This window comes from Chiloscyllium punctatum, chromosome 8, assembly GCF_047496795.1.
Source record: "Chiloscyllium punctatum isolate Juve2018m chromosome 8, sChiPun1.3, whole genome shotgun sequence".
In the NCBI taxonomy this organism is placed as follows: domain Eukaryota; kingdom Metazoa; phylum Chordata; class Chondrichthyes; order Orectolobiformes; family Hemiscylliidae; genus Chiloscyllium; species Chiloscyllium punctatum.
The window spans coordinates 131287748-131307336 of NC_092746.1; the positions used below are offsets into that span (position 1 = coordinate 131287748).

General features: G+C 48.8%; 1 long non-coding RNA gene across 1 annotated transcript in view; it reads right to left on the reverse strand.

The window, feature by feature from the left end:
• Positions 1-1005: 1005 nt before the first annotated feature.
• Positions 1006-19589, reverse strand: part of LOC140480926 (uncharacterized) — a 47009-nt gene continuing 28425 nt past the window's right edge. The window contains exon 4 of the long non-coding RNA XR_011961426.1: positions 1006-1390. This is a non-coding gene — a long non-coding RNA (uncharacterized lncRNA). The remainder of the gene's footprint in view (positions 1391-19589) is intronic.

Here is a 19589-nt window from a genome sequence, read left to right on the forward strand (position 1 = left end):
CACAGTCAGTCGCCCGAGGCAGGAATTGAACCCAGGTCTCTGGCGCAGTGAGGCAGCAGTGCTAACCACTGTGCCACCGTGCCGCCTTATCACCTCTCAATGTAAAGCTATGTCCCCTCGTGTTAGCCATCACCATCCGAGGGAAAAGGCTCTCCCTGTCCACCCGATCTAACCCTCTGATTATCTTATCTGTCTCTATTAAGTCACCTCTATACTGTCCCCATTAAACACTCCCAGGATAACCGCAGAGTAAAGCTCCCTCTACACTGTCCCCCAACAAACACTCCCAGAACAGGAATAGCACAGGGTTATTTTTATTCATTCGTGGGATGTGGGTGTCACTGGCTGGGCCCAGCATTTATTGCCCATCCCTAGTTGCCCCCTTTGAGAAGGTGGGGGTGAGCTGCCTTCTTGAACCGCTGCAGTCCGTGTGCTGTGGGTTGACCCACAATGTTCTGAGGGAGGGAATTCCAGGATTCTGACCCAGTGACACTGAAGGAATGGTGATATATTTCCAAGTCAGGATGGTGAGTGGCTTGGAAGGGAGCTTGCAGGGGGTGGAGTTGCCTTGTATCTGCTGCCCCTTGTCCTTCGAGATGGAAGTGGTCGTGCATTTGGAAAGTGCTGTCTGAGGATCTTGTTGAGCCCAAATTGGTCATGGGGTCTGGAAGACAGCCCACCATTGCAGTGAGACTGGTCAGTCTCTGCACTGGCCACACCCCCCTGCTGATTGCACATGGCCTTGTGGTCTCGGTGTTGGTGTTATTGTAGAGCTGTCTTGGAGCAGTGGTTTGCAGTGATTCCCAGGAGTAGGATAATCCGGTTGGTCAGGACAAGCACCAACAGACTGGAGCCATTATCTGGACAAGTCACAATTCAGTTTAAGAGACTGCTGCCATTATTTTGGAGGTGGTTCCTAATTTAGAGTGAGCTGTTTACTTCCAGCAACCTCAATGGTTTTGCTCCTGGACTCTGAACGTGATAATCATCTTACAAAGTCCACCATCTCCTTTTTGTTTCTCTCGGGTCCTGTTTAAATTATGCAACTGAAGAAACATCTTTTGATAATTTGTGTTTCAAATTCACCAGTGATTCCTCCATTGTGATTTAGTTGCTGCTCTTCTCAATTGCTCCCTTTGCCTGTTGTTTCCAGTGTCAGAGAGTATTGTATTTGTTTTTGCTGTGAAACAGATTGTTCATCCGGGTTTAGCTGAGTCATTGCAATTAGCAAGTGACTTAAAGGCATCTTTCAATTCTCACTACATTATTGAATTAGCTTTTATTGAATTGAATGAGTTTCAGTGTCACATGGTCTTAGATGAGTCCAGTGTAAGGTTTACAAAAGTCACCACTTCCATCATCAACTTCGGTACAAAGCCAGGCCCTGATTCTTCAGCACAAGTTTTGAGGAAAAGAAAGTAGAAAAACAAAGAAATAAAGAAAGCTCAAAGGAATAAATCAGAAAACAGAGAAATAAAATGTTCAGGACAATGCTCCTTCCAGCCCACTCCAGGCCAACACCTAGATTGCAGTCCATACTGGGCCTTGGATCCAGACTGCACCACCTTGAGGCTGACGAGGCCAGGAGACCATTCTGGAATCACCTCCAGGATGGAAATCCACACTGAGGTCATGCTGGGGTGAGAGACCACCATTGGGACGGGTAAGGCTGATTTTATATATACTTTGTGTAACTTTCTGTGTTGCCCTCATCGGGACACATGCAAAAAAGCCAAATTTCTAACTATCATAACCATTTATGCTACAGGAACAATAGCCAATGATTTTTTTGATGTTATCTCTGATTGGTCAAGATATGTCAAGGAGAAAGCAATGGGGAAATGCAGTCCTCATTCTCCCTCAAGCCCCTCAGTAATTCAACATCAGGACAAAGTTTGAGTATATTCCTGTTGTTTGAGAAAACCAGGATTGTCCTTCACATTTCGATGGTATAAATGAACCAGGTCATTCACTGAATTGGCTTTGAGGCTGGGGAAAGGGCCATGCACTGTGTAACCAGAGGGTACAGCGATCTACAGAAGGGTTCAAAATCAGCAAGGTCTGAGCAAGGGCAATGTGGAAGGTGGCATTAAAGACTATTGGCCATGAAGTAGATGTTGGGTTTGAAATTCAACTCAGGAAATAGTAAGAAACAAATCAACCATCAACATCCAAAGTTAAAAGTGGCAGCATTAATTCCTGCTCAGTAACCAGTGGAACGTTCCCACACTTTATTCCCATGGCCCTGTTCCAGGGCACTGACACACTCCTTCCTCACCGTCTGGGTAAGTGCCTCAGTGATTGTTTGCCATGTTTAGCGTCTCACTCACCAGGTCACCCAGACAGGGACTGTTCTTCAGACACAAGGCACTCCCATGTTGTAACAATACAAACAGAAACTCAGCAAATCTGCCAGCCTAGGGAGGTAGGAACAGAGTTAGCACTGTCAGTCCAGTGTCTCTTCATCAGTCACCAGTCAATGAGGAAATCCAATTGCCAGACATTTTCACACCAGCCCCAATGTTAACGTAGCCGACCTGTTCAAAGCTGGAGAGCTCAGCACCTGCTTTGGTCTTTGTGGAGTCAGGTATTGACAGGCAGGAAGGGGAAACACCATCAGCTCATACCCAGGTCCTCATCTCAATCCATTCCAGTGCCAAACAACACAGGGACATTTGGGGAGTCACCTGAGCACGGTACCTCTCAAAATGGCAGGGATCATCACAGAAGGAGAGAGAAACAGCAGGGTAAAGGGAAATGAATGTGGTGGGAATGGGGTTCGGGTGGGACAGGGGGTGAGGGGATGGAGGGGTTTTGGGTGGGAATGGGGTTTGGATGGGGAAGGGGTGTGAGCAACACACAATGGATGGAGATAAATCTGGTTAGAGAGGAGGGTCACAGGAAGATCTTGGGGCTGGTGATGGACTCAGGTTTGGGGGGTTTTACATGGAGGGAGAGGGGCTAGCATGAGGGGACATAGCTTTGAACTGAGGGGTGACAGATATAGGACAGATGTCAGAGGTAGTTTCTTTACTCAGAGAGTAGTAGGGGCATGGAACACACTGCCTGCAACAGTAGTAGACTCACCAACTTTAAGGGCATTTAAATGGTCATTGGATAAATATAGGGATGATAATGGAATAGTGTAGGATAGATGGGTTTCAGATTGGTTCTACAGTTCAGTGCACCATGGAGGGCCGAAGGATCTGTACTGTGCTGTAGCGTTCTATGTTGTAAATGTCAGTAAAAGCATTGAACTGAAACCTGGCAGGGGGTTGGGAGGGGACCGGGGAGGGAAGATTATAAACAGCAGGAGGGAGGGTGGAACACAGTGAGATACTGAAAGCAGGAGAGCATGCAAGAGGAGATCAGGATCAGGACACGATGGGATCCTGTGGTAAACCACAGATAAGGGATTAGTGTGTAAAACTAAAACACGTGGGTAGTGTACTGACAGGGAGAGAGAACTGGATAACAAACAGGAAACCATAGAACCATAGAAAGGATACAGAACAAAAGGAGGATATTTGTCCCATCTTGCCCAAGTGGACCCTCAGACCCTTAGATGCTCTTTCCAATCCCATCTTCCTGCACACGGTCCATAGCCCGAAAGGTGCAGATACAGGTACATTTTTTAAAGTTTAAGGTCTGTGGCTCTACCACCAACTCAGGCAACGAATTCCAGGCACCCACCACCCTCTGTGTAAAAACATTTTCCTCACGTCCCCTTGAATCCTTCTGTCACCTTTGCTTGAATCTATAACCCTGGGTTTTGAATTCTGCCAAAGGAAACAGGTCCTTCCTGTCTATCTCTATCCCTCACAATGCTGGAAACCTCAATCATATCACCCCTCTCAGCAAGGAAAACAATCAAGTTCATCGAAGTCCCAGGTACCAACCCACGCTGCAGGTTGAAATTGCAGCGTGGGTTGGTACCTGGGACTTCGATGTTGTGGCTATTACGGAGACATGGCTAGATCAGGGACAGGATTGGCTGTTGCAGGTTCCAGGGTTTAAATGTTTTAGTAGGGTCAGAGGTGGGGGTAAAAGAGGGGGGGGGGTGGCTCTGCTTGTCAAAGATAGTATTACAGCGGTGGAAAGGAAGATGGACGAAGATTTGCCATCTGAGGTAGTTTGGGTTGAGGTTAGGAATAGGAGAGGTGAGGTCACCCTGTTAGGAGTCTTTTACAGGCCTCCTAATAGTCCTAGAATCGTTGAAGAAAGGATTGCGAAGATGATTCAGGAGAAGAGTGACAGTAATAGGGTGGTTGTTATGGGAGACTTTAACTTTCCTGATATTGATTGGGAAAGCTATAGCTCAAGTTTGTTAGATGGGCCAGTGTTTGTGCAATGTGTGCAGGAGAGTTTCCTGACACAATATGTAGATAAGCCAACAAGAGGGGAGGCCATACTGGATTTGGTTCTGGGTAACGAACCAGGCCAGGTATTAGAACTAGAGGTAGGTGAGCACTTTGGGGACAGTGACCACAATTTGGTGATTTTTACTCTACTGATGGAGAGGGATAAGTGTGTACTACAGGGAAAGAGTTATAGCTGGGGGCAGGGAAATTATGATGCGTTGAGGCATGACTTAGGATGTGTGGATTGGAAAAGTAGATTCCAAGGCAAGAGCGTAATTGATATGTGGAACTTGTTCAAGGAGCAACTATTGAGTGTCCTTGATAAGTACGTACCTATCAGGCAGGGAGGAAAGGGTCGTGTGAGGGAGCCGTGGTTTAATAAGGAGTTGGAATCCCTTGTTAAATGGAAGAGGGCGGCCTTTGTAAAGATGAGGCGTGAAGGTTCAATAGGGGCGATTGAGAGTTATAAGGTAGCCCGGAAGGACCTGAAGAGAGAGCTAAGAGCAGCAAGGAGGGGACATGAAAGGTCCTTAGTTGGTAGGATTAGGGAAAACCCTAAGGCTTTCTATAGGTATGTTAGGAATAAAAGAATGACTAGGGTAGGAATAGGTCCAATCAAGGATAGTAATGGGAAGTTGCGTGTGGAGGCTGAAGAGATTGGGGAGGCGCTGAATGAATACTTTTCGTCAGTATTCACTCAGGAACAGGACATTGTTGTCGATATGAATACTGAGGCACGAATAAGTAAAATGGATGGCTTTGAGATATGTAGAGAAGAGGTGTTGGAAATTCTGGCAAGGGTGAAAATAGATAAGTCCCCTGGGCCTGATGGCATTTATCCTAGGATTCTCTGGGAAGTAAGGAAGGAGATTGCAGAGCCATTGGCCTTGATCTTTGTGTCCTCTTTGTCTACAGGAGTAGTGCCAGAGGACTGGAGGCTAGCAAACGTGGTTCCCTTGTTCAAGAAGGGGAGTAGGGATAATCCTAGTAACTATAGGCCAGTGAGTCTCACTTCTGTTGTGGGCAAAGTCTCAGAGAGAATTGTAAGGGATAGGATTTATGCACATCTGGATAAGAATAATGTGATCAAGGATAGTCAGCATGGTTTTGTGAAGGGCAGGTCGTGCCTCACAAACCTTATTGAATTCTTTGAGAAGGTGACTAAGGAGGTAGATGAGGGGAAAGCGGTAGATGTGGTATATATGGATTTTAGTAAGGCGTTTGATAAGGTCCCCCATGGTAGGCTACTGCAGAAAATACAGAGATATGGCATTGAGGGTGAGTTGGAGGTTTGGATTAGGAATTGGCTGGCTGGAAGAAGACAGAGGGTAGTAGTTGATGGCAAAGGTTCATCTTGGAGTGCCGTCACTAGCGGTGTTCCGCAAGGATCTGTTTTGGGACCATTGCTGTTTGTCATTTTTATAAATGACCTGGAGGAAGGGTTAGAAGGTTGGGTGAGCAAGTTTGCGGATGATACGAAAGTCGGAGGAGTTGTAGACAGTGAGGAAGGATATGGCAGGTTACAGTGGGATATAGAGAAGCTGCAGAGCTGGGCAGAAAGGTGGCAAATGGAGTTCAATGTAGCTAAGTGTGAGGTGATTCACTTTGGTAAGAGTAACAAAAAGATAGGGTACTGGGCTAATGGTAGACTACTTGGTAGTGTGGAAGAGCAGAGGGATCTTGGTGTCCATGTACACAGATCTCTGAAAGTTGCCACCCAGGTAAATAGAGCAGTGAAGAAGGCATATGGCGTACTGGCTTTTATTGGTAGAGGAATTGAGTTCCGGAGTCCTGAGGTCATGCTGCAGCTGTATAAGACTCTGGTGCGGCCGCATCTGGAATATTGTGTGCAGTTTTGGTCGCCATACTATAGGAAGGATGTGGAGGCACTGGAACGGGTGCAGAGGAAGTTTACCAGGATGTTGCCTGGTATGGTAGGAAGATCCTAAGAGGAAAGGCTGAGGCACTTGGGGTTGTTCTCATTGGAGAAAAGAAGGTTTAGGGGTGACTTGATAGAGGTGTACAAGATGATTAGGGGGTTAGATAGGGTTGACAGTGAGAATCTTTTTCCACGTATGGAGTCAGCTATTACAAGGGGGCATAGCTTTAAATTAAGGGGGGGTAGATATAGGACAGATGTTAGGGGTAGCTTCTTCACTCAGCGAGTCGTAAGTTCATGGAATGCCCTGCCAGTAGCAGTAGTGGACTCTCCCTCTTTATAGGTATTTAAGCGGGCATTGGATAGGTATATGGAGGATAGTGGGTTAGTGTAGGTTAGGTGGGCTTTGATCGGCGCAACATCGAGGGCCGAAGGGCCTGTACTGCGCTGTATTCTTCTATGTTCTATGTTCTATGTTCTATGAAAACAATCCCACCCTCTCCAATCTCTCCTCGTAGCTACAATCCTCCATCCCTGGAAACATCCTAGTCTCCAGAGCAATTCCATCCCCCCTGTAATGTGGTGACCTGATTCCGTCCCCCCTGTAATGTGGTGACCCGATTCCATCCCCCCTGTAATGTGGTGACCCGATTCCATCCCCCCTGTAATGTGGTGACCCGATTCCGTCCCCCCTGTAATGTGGTGACCCGATTCCGTCCCCCCTGTAATGTGGTGACCCGATTCCGTCCCTCCTGTAATGTGGTGACCCGATTCCATCCCCCCTGTAATGTGGTGACCCCCGATTCCATCCCCCCTGTAATGTGGTGACCCGATTCCATCCCCCCTGTAATGTGGTGACCCGATTCCATCCCCCCTGTAATGTGGTGACCCGATTCCGTCCCCCCTGTAATGTGGTGACCCGATTCCATCCCCCCTGTAATGTGGTGACCCCCGATTCCATCCCCCCTGTAATGTGGTGACCCGATTCCGTCCCCCCTGTAATGTGATGGCCCGATTCCATCCCCCCTGTAATGTGGTGACCTGATTCCGTCCCCCCTGTAATGTGGTGACCCGATTCCATCCCCCCTGTAATGTGGTGACCCCCGATTCCATCCCCCCTGTAATGTGGTGACCCCCGATTCCATCCCCCCTGTAATGTGGTGACCCCCGATTCCATCCCCCCTGTAATGTGGTGACCCCCGATTCCATCCCTCCTGTAATGTGGTGACCCCCGATTCCGTCCCCCCTGTAATGTGGTGACCCCCGATTCCATCCCTCCTGTAATGTGGTGACCCCCGATTCCATCCCTCCTGTAATGTGGTGACCCCCGATTCCGTCCCCCCTGTAATGTGGTGACCCCCGATTCCATCCCTCCTGTAATGTGGTGACCCCCGATTCCATCCCCCCTGTAATGTGGTGACCCGATTCCATCCCCCCTGTAATGTGGTGACCCGATTCCATCCCCCCTGTAATGTGGTGACCCGATTCCGTCCCCCCTATAATGTGGTGACCCCCGATTCCATCCCCCCTGTAATGTGGTGACCCGATTCCATCCCCCCTGTAATGTGGTGACCCGATTCCGTCCCCCCTGTAATGTGGTGACCCCCGATTCCATCCCCCCTGTAATGTGGTGACCCGATTCCGTCCCCCCTGTAATGTGGTGACCCCCGATTCCATCCCCCCTGTAATGTGGTGACCCGATTCCGTCCCCCCTGTAATGTGGTGACCCCCGATTCCATCCCCCCTGTAATGTGATGGCCCGATTCCACCCCCCCTGTAATGTGGTGACCCCCGATTCCATCCCCCCTGTAATGTGGTGACCCCCGATTCCATCCCCCCTGTAATGTGGTGACCCCCGATTCCATCCCCCCTGTAATGTGGTGACCCCCGATTCCATCCCCCCTGTAATGTGATGGCCCGATTCCGTCCCCCCTGTAATGTGGTGACCCGATTCCGTCCCCCCTGTAATGTGGTGACCCCCGATTCCATCCCCCCTGTAATGTGGTGACCCGATTCCATCCCCCCTGTAATGTGGTGACCCGATTCCGTCCCCCCTGTAATGTGGTGACCCCCGATTCCATCCCCCCTGTAATGTGGTGACCCGATTCCATCCCCCTGTAATGTGGTGACCCCCGATTCCATCCCTCCTGTAATGTGGTGACCCCCGATTCCGTCCCCCCTGTAATGTGGTGACCCGATTCCATCCCCCCTGTAATGTGGTGACCCCCGATTCCATCCCCCCTGTAATGTGGTGACCCCCGATTCCATCCCCCCTGTAATGTGATGGCCCGATTCCACCCCCCCTGTAATGTGGTGACCCCCGATTCCATCCCCCCTGTAATGTGGTGACCCGATTCCGTCCCCCCTGTAATGTGGTGACCCCCGATTCCATCCCCCCTGTAATGTGGTGACCCGATTCCATCCCCCCTGTAATGTGGTGACCCGATTCCGTCCCCCCTGTAATGTGGTGACCCCCGATTCCATCCCCCCTGTAATGTGGTGACCCGATTCCATCCCCCTGTAATGTGGTGACCCCCGATTCCGTCCCCCCTGTAATGTGGTGACCCCCGATTCCATCCCCCCTGTAATGTGGTGACCCGATTCCGTCCCCCCTGTAATGTGGTGACCCCCGATTCCATCCCCCCTGTAATGTGGTGACCCGATTCCATCCCCCTGTAATGTGGTGACCCCCGATTCCGTCCCCCCTGTAATGTGATGGCCCGATTCCACCCCCCCTGTAATGTGGTGACCTGATTCCGTCCCCCCTGTAATGTGGTGACCCGATTCCGTCCCCCCTGTAATGTGGTGACCCCCGATTCCATCCCCCCTGTAATGTGGTGACCCCCGATTCCATCCCCCCTGTAATGTGGTGACCCGATTCCGTCCCCCCTGTAATGTGGTGACCCGATTCCGTCCCCCCTGTAATGTGGTGACCCCCGATTCCATCCCTCCTGTAATGTGGTGACCCCCGATTCCGTCCCCCCTGTCATGTGGTGACCCCCGATTCCGTCCCCCCTGTAATGTGGTGACCCCCGTTTCCATCCCCCCTGTAATGTGGTGACCCGATTCCATCCCCCCTGTAATGTGGTGACCCGATTCCATCCCTCCTGTAATGTGGTGACCCCCGATTCCGTCCCCCCTGTCATGTGGTGACCCCCGATTCCGTCCCCCCTGTAATGTGGTGACCCCCGATTCCATCCCCCCTGTAATGTGGTGACCCGATTCCATCCCCCCTGTAATGTGGTGACCCGATTCCGTCCCCCCTGTAATGTGGTGACCCGATTCCATCCCCCCTGTAATGTGGTGACCCGATTCCATCCCTCCTGTAATGTGGTGACCCCCGATTCCGTCCCCCCTGTCATGTGGTGACCCCCGATTCCGTCCCCCCTGTAATGTGGTGACCCGATTCCATCCCCCCTGTAATGTGGTGACCCGATTCCGTCCCCCCTGTAATGTGGTGACCCGATTCCATCCCCCCTGTAATGTGGTGACTCGATTCCATCCCCCCTGTAATGTGGTGACCCGATTCCGTCCCTCCTGTAATGTGGTGACCCGATTCCATCCCCCCTGTAATGTGGTGACCCGATTCCATCCCCCCTGTAATGTGGTGACCCGATTCCATCCCCCCTGTAATGTGGTGACCCGATTCCGTCCCTCCTGTAATGTGGTGACCCGATTCCATCCCCCTGTAATGTGGTGACCCCCGATTCCATCCCCCCTGTAATGTGGTGACCCGATTCCATCCCCCCTGTAATGTGGTGACCCGATTCCGTCCCCCCTGTAATGTGGTGACCCCCGATTCCGTCCCTCCTGTAATGTGGTGACCCGATTCTGTCCCCCCTGTAATGTGGTGACCCGATTCCATCCCCCCTGTAATGTGGTGACCCGATTCCGTCCCCCCTGTAATGTGGTGACCCCCGATTCCATCCCCCCTGTAATGTGGTGACCCGATTCCGTCCCCCCTGTAATGTGGTGACCCGATTCCATCCCTCCTGTAATGTGGTGACCCGATTCCGTCCCCCCTGTAATGTGGTGACCCCCGATTCCGTCCCCCCTGTAATGTGGTGACCCCCGATTCCGTCCCCCCTGTAATGTGGTGACCCCCGATTCCATCCCCTCTGTAATGTGGTGACCCGATTCCATCCCCCCTGTAATGTGGTGACCCGATTCCATCCCTCCTGTAATGTGGTGACCCCCGATTCCGTCCCCCCTGTAATGTGGTGACCCGATTCCGTCCACCCTGTAATGTGGTGACCCGATTCCGTCCCCCCTGTAATGTGGTGACCCGATTCCATCCCTCCTGTAATGTGGTGACCCCCGATTCCATCCCCCCTGTAATGTGGTGACCCCCGATTCCATCCCCCCTGTAATGTGGTGACCCGATTCCGTCCCTCCTGTAATGTGGTGACCCGATTCCATCCCCCCTGTAATGTGGTGACCCCCGATTCCATCCCCCCTGTAATGTGGTGACCCCCGATTCCATCCCCCCTGTAATGTGGTGACCCGATTCCATCCCCCCTGTAATGTGGTGACCCGATTCCATCCCTCCTGTAATGTGGTGACCCCCGATTCCGTCCCCCCTGTAATGTGGTGACCCGATTCCGTCCCCCCTGTAATGTGGTGACCCGATTCCATCCCTCCTGGAATGTGGTGACCCCCGATTCCGTCCCTCCTGTAATGTGGTGACCCCCGATTCCGTCCCCCCTGTAATGTGGTGACCCGATTCCGTCCCCCCTGTAATGTGGTGACCCGATTCCATCCCTCCTGGAATGTGGTGACCCCCGATTCCGTCCCTCCTGTAATGTGGTGACCCGATTCCATCCCCCCTGTAATGTGGTGACCCCCGATTCCATCCCCCCTGTAATGTGGTGACCCCCGATTCCGTCCCCCCTGTAATGTGGTGACCCGATTCCATCCCCCCTGTAATGTGGTGACCCCCGATTCCGTCCCCCCTGTAATGTGGTGACTGAGCTGCTCACAATAGTCCTATTGTGGCCTCCCCAGTGTCTGACAGTTTCATCATTATATTCCTACATTTGTATTCCCTCCCTCTGTCAATGAAGGGAGCATTCCAAATATCTTCTTTACAACTGGATCTATCTGTACTGCTACCTTCAGGGACCTGGGTACTTGCACACTAACATCTCCCACTCCATCTCCCCCTTCTCAGTATATTCCCGTTTACTGTGTATTTCCCTTTACTGTGTGACCTCCCTAAATGTATTACCTCACACTTACCAGAGATGAACTCCATCTGCCACTTTCCTGTCCATTCCACCTCCATCTGTACCATTTTGGAGCTGACAGCTACCCTCTTCACTCTCCATGACACGGCCAGCTTTTGTGTCACCTGTACATTTCCCAGTTGTGCCTCCCAATTCAAGACCAAATTCTGAATGTATAAAACAAACAACAGGGTCCCAACACCCAGACATAAGACCATAAGACATAGGAGCAGAAGTTAGGCCTTTCAGCCCATTGAGTCCGCTCCACCATTCAATCATGGCTGATACCCTATTATCCTGCCTTCTCCACATAACCCATAATCCCCTTGACAAGAGCCCTGTGGGACACCTCTTTACGCACCTTTCAATTTCTGAGGTGGGGGTGTGATGGACCGGGGCATAGAGGGTGGTGAGGGTTGGAGGGGGTGGGGGGGGGGGGGGGGGGGAGGGGGGGAGATGATGGACACATTGCTGACAGAGGATCCCTTCCTGGTGCTTTTTGTCTGGGTCTGATCTGGGTTTTAACGGGAGCCTCATTGTCTGCGTATTTGCCTGAGCCAGGGATAGAGATTCTTGCAGATGCTTCTGGCATTTTATTGGATAATTTGTTCCTGATACACATTCTGCCATTGAAGAATAAGGAGTCTGCGTAATCCAAGATGGAGGATGGGAAAAATTTCTGCCCGTAACAGCTGCTCCTTTTCTGAGGTATTTTAGGTGCTGGAGGTGATTTCCTTGAATTCCTGGAGCAGCAATTACTGTTTAATATGCTGTTGCATTGTTTTGGAACTTTGGAGAAAAAAATGTCTAAACAACAGCACGATGGCTCAGTGGTTAGCACTGCCGCCTCACAGCACCAGAATCCCAGGTTCGATTCCAGCCTTGGGCGACTGTCTGTGTGGAGTTTGCACATTCTCCCAGTGTCTGCGTGGGTTTCCTCCGGGTGCTCCAGTTTCCTCCCACAATCCAAAGATGTGCAGGTTAGGTGAATTGACCATGCTAAATTGCCCATAGTGTTAAGTGCATTAGTCAGAGGGAAATGGGTCTGGGTGGGTTACTCTTTCGAGGGTCGGAGTGGACTTGTTGGGCCAAAGGGCCTGTTTCCACACTGTAGGGAATCTAATCTAGACAGCACTTTTAAAAGGAAGAACCGACAAAGGAAGCACATGGTGAGGTCATTGCAGGAGAGAGAAAGAAACCCACACTGCTAACTGACACAGCAGTGAACCCAAGCAGTTACTGCCTTTGCTGTTTGAGTTCATGTATCGCTGGACATCAGAGTGCGTCTGGGAAAATTAACAAACAGTGAAATTCACAACTGATCTTGGAGGAACCTGTTTGGGAGAGGTCACAGCACAGAAACAGATAAGTGAATAGTTTTAAGTGTAGCCCTGCTGTATATCTACAATATTGAGTAGAGTAGGTTCTTTCTTGATTATATGTTTTATTGAGATGTGTCTCTTGATTAAACTTAAAATATAAGCCATAAGTATTAATTTAACGGGGAGGAGTGTTTTGTCGAGGAATAAGACGGTGCTATTTTCTGGGTCTGTAAATTGAAAGAAGCAAAAATGACCCTTAGTAGAGTGATATGCTGTTCTTGTCAGATGTGGGAGTTCAGGGAGAGTTTACGGGTTACTGAAGATTATATCTGCAATAAATGCTGTTGTGAATCCTATCAGATTGAATGGATCAGTTGGAGAGACAGTTAGAGGCAATGAGGAATTTACAAGGGCAAGGGGATGTGATGAATGGCAGTTATAGGAAGGGGGGAAGTCTCAGATACAGTCACATAGATGGGTTAACCCCAGGAAAAATAAGAGAGGTAGGCAGCTAGTGCAGGAGTCTTCTGTGGCGATCCCCACTTCAAACAAGTATGCTGTTTTGAAAAATGTAGGGGGTGATGAATTCTCAGGGGAATGTAGCATAAACAGCCAAGTGTCTGGTATTGAGACTGGCTCTAATGTAATGAGAGGTACGTCGGGTTCCAAGCGATCGATTGTGTTGGGGATTCTCTAGTCCGAGGTACAGACAGAGGTTTCTGTGGCCAGCAGCGAAAAATCAGAATGGTGTGTTGTTTCCCTGGTGCCAGGATCAAGGATGTCTCAGAGAGGGTGCAGAATGTTCTCACGGGGGAGAGGGACCAGCAAGAGGTTATTGTCCACATTGGAACCAACAACAAAGGAAGGGAAAAGGTTGAGATTCTGAAGGGAGATCACAGAGAGTTAGGCAGGAATTTTAAAAGGAGGTCCTCAAAGGTAGTAATATCTGGATTACTCCCAGTGCTATGAGCTAGTGAGGGCAGGAATAGGAGGATACAGCAGATGAATGCATGGCTGAGGAGCTGGTGTATGGGAGAAGGATTCACATTTTTGGATCATTGGAATCTGTTTTGGGGTAGAAGTGACCCATACAAGAAGGATGGATTGCACCTAAATTGGAAGGGGACTAATATACTGGCAGGGAGATTTGCTAAAGCTGCTGGGGAGGATTTAAACTAGTAAGGTGGGGGGTGGGGGGACCCAGGGAGATAGTGAGGAAAGAGATCAGTCTGAGATTGGTACAGTTGAGAACAGAAGTGAGTCAAACAGTCAGGGCAGGCAGGGACAAAGCAGAGAACAAGGTAGGACTGATAAATTAAACTGCATTTATTTCAATGTAAGGGGCCTAACAGGAAAGGCAGATAAACTCAGGGCATAGTTAGGAACATGAGATTGGGATATCATAGCAATTACAGAAACATGGCTCAGGGATGGGCAGGACTGGCAGCTTAGTGTTCCAGGATACAAATGCTACAGGAAGGATAGAAAGGGAGGCAAGAGAGGAGGGGGAGTGGCATTTTTGATAAGGGATAGCATTACAGCTGTGCTGAGGGAGGATATTCCTGGAAATACATCCAGGGAAGTTATTTGGGTGGAACTGAGAAATAAGAAAGGGATGATCACCTTTTGGGATTGTATTATAGACCCCTAACAGTCAGGGGGAAATTGAGAAACAAACTTGTAAGGATATTTCAGCTATCTGTAAGAATAATAGGGTGGTTATAGTAGGGGATTTTAACTTTACAAACATCGACTGGGACTGTCATAGTGTTAAGGGTTTAGATGGAGAGAAATTTGTTAAGCGTGTACAAGACAATTTTCTGATTCAGTATGTCGATGTACCGATGAGAGAAGGTGCAAAACTTGACCTACTCTTGGGAAATAAGGCAGGGCAGGTGACTGAGGTGTCAGTGGGGGAGCACTTTGGGGCCAGCGACCATAATTCTATCAGTTTTAAATTAGTGTTGGAAAAGGATAGACCAGATCTAAAAATTGAAGTTCTAAATTGGAGGAAGGCCAATTTTGACAGTATTAGGCAAGAACTTTCAAAAGCTGATTGGGACATATGTTCGCAGGTAAAGGGACGGCTGGAAAATGGGAAGCCTTCAGAAATGAGAATCCAGAAAAAGTATATTCCTGTTAGGGTGAAATGAAAGGCTGGTAGGTTTAGGGAATGCTGGATGACTAAAGAAATTGAGGGTTTGGTTAAGAAAAAAAGGAAGCATATGTCAGGTACAGACAGGATAGATCGAGTGAATTTTTAGAAGAGTATAAAGGCAGTAGGAGTATACTTAAGAGGGAAATCAGGAGGGCAAAACGGGGACATGAGATAGGTTTGGCAAATAGAGTTAAGGAGAATCCAAAGGGTTTTTACAAATACACTAAGAACAAAAGGGTAACTAGGGAGAGAATAGGGCCCCTCAAAGATCAGCAAGGCTGCCTTTGTGTGGAGCCACAGGAGATGGGGAAGATACTAAATGAGTATTTTGTATCAATATTTACTGTGGAAAAGGCCATGGAAGATATAGAATGTAGGGAAATAGATGGTGATATCTTGAAAAATGTCCATATTACAGAGGAGGAAGTGCTGGATGTCTTGAAACGCATGAAAGTGGATACATCCCCAAGCTCTGATCAGGTGTACCCTAGAACTCTGTGGGAAGCTAGGGAAGTGATTGCTGGGCCTCTTACTGAGATATTTGTATCATCGATAGTCACAGGTGAGGTGCCGGAAGACTGGAAGTTGGCAAACGTGGTGCCACTGTTTAAGAAGGTTGGTAAAGACAAGCCAGGGAACTATAGACCAGTGAGCCTGACGTTGGTGGTGGGTAAGTTGTTTGAGGGAATCCTGAGGGACAGGATGTACATGTATTTGGAAAGGCAAGGACTGATTAGGGATAGTCAACATGGATTTGTGCGTGGGAAATCATGTCTCACAAACTTGATTGAGTTTTGTGAAGAAGTAACAAAGAGGATTGATGAGGGCAGAGTGGTAGATGTGATCTATATGGACTTCAGTAAGGCGTTTGACAAGGTTCCCCATGGGAGACTGATTAGCAAGGTTAGATCTCATGGAATACAGGGAGAACTAGCCATTTGCATACGGAACTGGTTCAAAGGTAAAAGGCAGAGGGTGGTGGTGGAGGGTTGTTTTTCAGACTGGAGGCCTGTGACCAGTGGAGTGCACAAGGATCGGTGCTGGATCCACTACTTTTCATCATTTATATAAGTGATTTGGATGGGAGCATAAGAGATACAGTTAGTAAGTTTGCGATGACACCAAAATTGGAGGTGTAGTGGACAGCAAAGAAGGTTGCCTCAGATTACAACAGGATCTTGACCAGATGGGCCAATGGGCTGAGAAGTGGCAGATGGAGTTTAATTTAGATAAATGTGAGGTGCTGCATTTTGGGAAAGCAAATCTGAGCAGGATTTGATAGTCAGGACTTATACCACTAAAGGTAGATAGGATAGTGAAGAAGGCATTTGGTATGCTTTCCTTTATTGGTCAGAGTATTGAGTACAGGAGTTGGGAGGTCATGTTGTGGCTGTACAGGACATTGGTTAGGCCACTGTTGGATTATTGCGTGCAATTCTGGTCTTCTTCCTATCGGAAAGATGTTGTGAAACTTGAAAGGGTTCAGAAATGATTTACAAGGATGTTGCCAGGGTTGGAGGATTTGAGCTACAGGGAGAAGTTGAATAGGCTAGAACTGTTTTCCCTGGAGCATCGAAGGCTGAGGGGTGACCTTATAGAGGTTTATAAAATCATGAGAGGCGTAGATAAGATAAAGAGACATAGTCTTTTCCCTGGGGTGGGTGAGTCCAGAACTAGAGGCCATAGGTTTAGGGTGAGAGGGGAAAGTTATAAAAGAGACCTAAGGAGCAACTTTTTCACGCAGAGGGTGGTACGTGTATGGAATGAGCTGCCAGAGGAAGTGGTGGAGTCTGGTACAATTGCAACATTTAAGAGGCATCTGGATGGGTATATGCATAGGAAGGGTTTGGAGGGATATGGGCCGGGTACTGGCAAATGGGACTAGATTGGGTTGGGATATCTGGTCAGCATAGACGGGTTGGACTGAAGGGTCTGTTTCCATGCTGTATATCTCTATGACTCTATGATTTTAATTTACCTTGTACCATCTCTCTCTGCCAATATCTTACATCCCTGACTCAACACTGACTATCAGCACCAAACACCTACAGATGGTCAATAACGCCAGCTACTTCCTGAGACCACCCAGCCCTGAAGACAAAGGGGTAGACTGGAGGGGGAGAGAGAGGGAGACGTTTACACATGGACCTCCACAATGTACAGCATTGAGAATTATGCTTGTTTCTGATCATTCATTGTCTCCTAGTGGTTTGTGGGAGAACAGGCAGCGTTCAGAGGTAACAGAACAGCCTGTTGCTGGACAGCAGTCAGTAACATGGCACTGGGTCAGAACTGATGCTGAATTAGAGAAAGTGAGGCCTGCAGATGCTGGAGATCAGCGTTGAGAGTGTGGTGCTGGAAAAGCACAGCAGGTCAGGCAGCATCCGAGGAGCAGGGGAATCGACATTTCGGGCAAAAGCCCTTCATCAGGATGCCGAGTTGGTCCAGATCGATCTGCTCCCTCCGAAACTGAGAGTGGACACCCATTGGCTGGGAGTGACATCATTCAAATGAGTGGAGTCAATGGAGGATGAGCATTAACGCCTTCAGTCTTATATCACAGCGACAGCTATTACTTCAGTGATGGGGAACAGTTGTCTGGGTAACGGAGTATACGTAAGGAGAGTGAGTGAGTTCAATATTCAATCCTTTTATTGTCATGTGTATTCCATTATCGAAGTACAGTGAGAAGCTTTTACAATGTCTGCCATCTTATGGCAACATCTTCGGTAAAAGTCCAGAGGTACAATTCATGGATACAGCAGAGGAGTAAACATGGTTGTATTACTTACAGAGTTGAAAGGAAAGTTCAAAATGGGACGTCATTAAAGAGTTAAAATTTCAGTACGGTAGGAGCCTGGAACTCGGTGACCAGTGGTGTTCCACAGGGATCTGTTCTGGAACCTCTGCTCTTTGTGACTTTTCTAAATGACTTGGATGAGGAAGTGGAAGGGTGGGTTAGGAAGTTTGCCGATGACACAACGGTTGGTGGATAGTGTGGAGGGCTGTTGTAGATTGCAACGGGATATGACAGGATGCAGAACTGGGCTGAGAAGTGGCAGATGGCGTTCAACCTGGAAAAGTATGAAGTGATTCATTTTGGAAAGTGAAATTTGAATGCAGATTACAGGGTTAAAGGCAGGATTCTTGGCAGTGTGGAGGAACAGAGGGATCTTGGGGTCCATGTCCACAGTCCCTCAAAGTTGCCACCTAAGTTGATAGGGTTGTTAAGAGGGCATATGGTGCGTTGGCTTTCATTAGCAGGGGGATTGAGTTTAAGAGCCACGAGGTTATGCTTCAGCTCGATAGAGCCCTGGTTAGACGACACTTGGAATATTATGTTCAGTTCTGGTCGCCTCATTATAGGAAAGATGTGGAAGTTTTAGAGAGGGTGCAGAGGGGATTTCCCAGGATGCTGTCTGGACTGGAGGGTGTGTCTTATGGAGAAAGGCTGAGGGAACTGGGGCTTTTCTCATTGGAGTGAAGAAGGATGTGAGGTGACTTGATAGAGATGAACAAGATGATGAGAGGCAGAGATAGAGGAGAGAGCCAGAGACTTTTTTCCCAGGGTGAAAATGATTATCATGACAGGGCATAATGTTAAGGTGATTGGAGGAAGGTTTGGGGAGATGTCAGAGGTAGGTTCTTTACACAGAGATTGGTGAGTGTGTAAAATGCACTACTAGCAGTGGTAGTGGGGTCGGATACATTAGGGACATTTAAGTGACTCTTGGCTAGGCACATGGATGATAGTACAATGAAGGGTATGTAGGTTAGTTTGATCTTAGAGTAGGATAAAAGGCCAGCACAACACTGAGGGCTGAAGGGCCTGGACTGTACTTTACTGTTCAATGTTCTAGGTTTTAATGACATTCCCTCCATTATAAGGTCAGAAGTGGGGATGTTTATCGATGATTGCACAGTGTCCAGCACCATTCATAACTCCTCAGATACTGAAGCAGCCTGTACTCAAATGCAACAAGATCTGGATAATGTCCAGGCTTGGATGACCAATGGTAAGTAACACCCGTGCCACGAATGCCAGGCAATGACCATCACCAATAAAAGACAATCTTGCCACTGACATTCAATGGTGTTACCATTACTGAATCCTCCACTATCAACCTCCAGGGGTTACCATTGACCAGAAATTCACCACATAAACATAGTGGCTACAAGAGCGTAGAGTCATAGAGATGTACAGCATGGAAACAGACCCTTCGGTCCAACCCGTCCATGCCGACCAGATATCCCAACCCAATCTAGTCCCACCTGCCAGCACCCGGCCCATATCCCTCCAAACCCTTCCTATTCATATACCCATCCAAATGCCTCTTAAATGTTGCAATTGTACCAGCCTCCACCACTTCCTCTGGCAGCTCATTCCATACACGTACCACCCTCTGTGTGGAAAAAGTTGCCCCTTTAGGTCTCTTTTTTATCTTTCATCTCTCACCCTAAACCTATGCCCTCTAGTTCTGGACTCCCTGACCCCAGGGAAAAGACTTTGTCTATTTACCCTATCCATGCCCCTCATAATTTTGTAAACCTCTATAAGGTCACCTCTCAGCCTCCGATGCTCCACGGAAAACAGCCCCAGCCTGTTCAGCCTCTCCCTATAGCTCAAATCCTCCAACTCTGGCA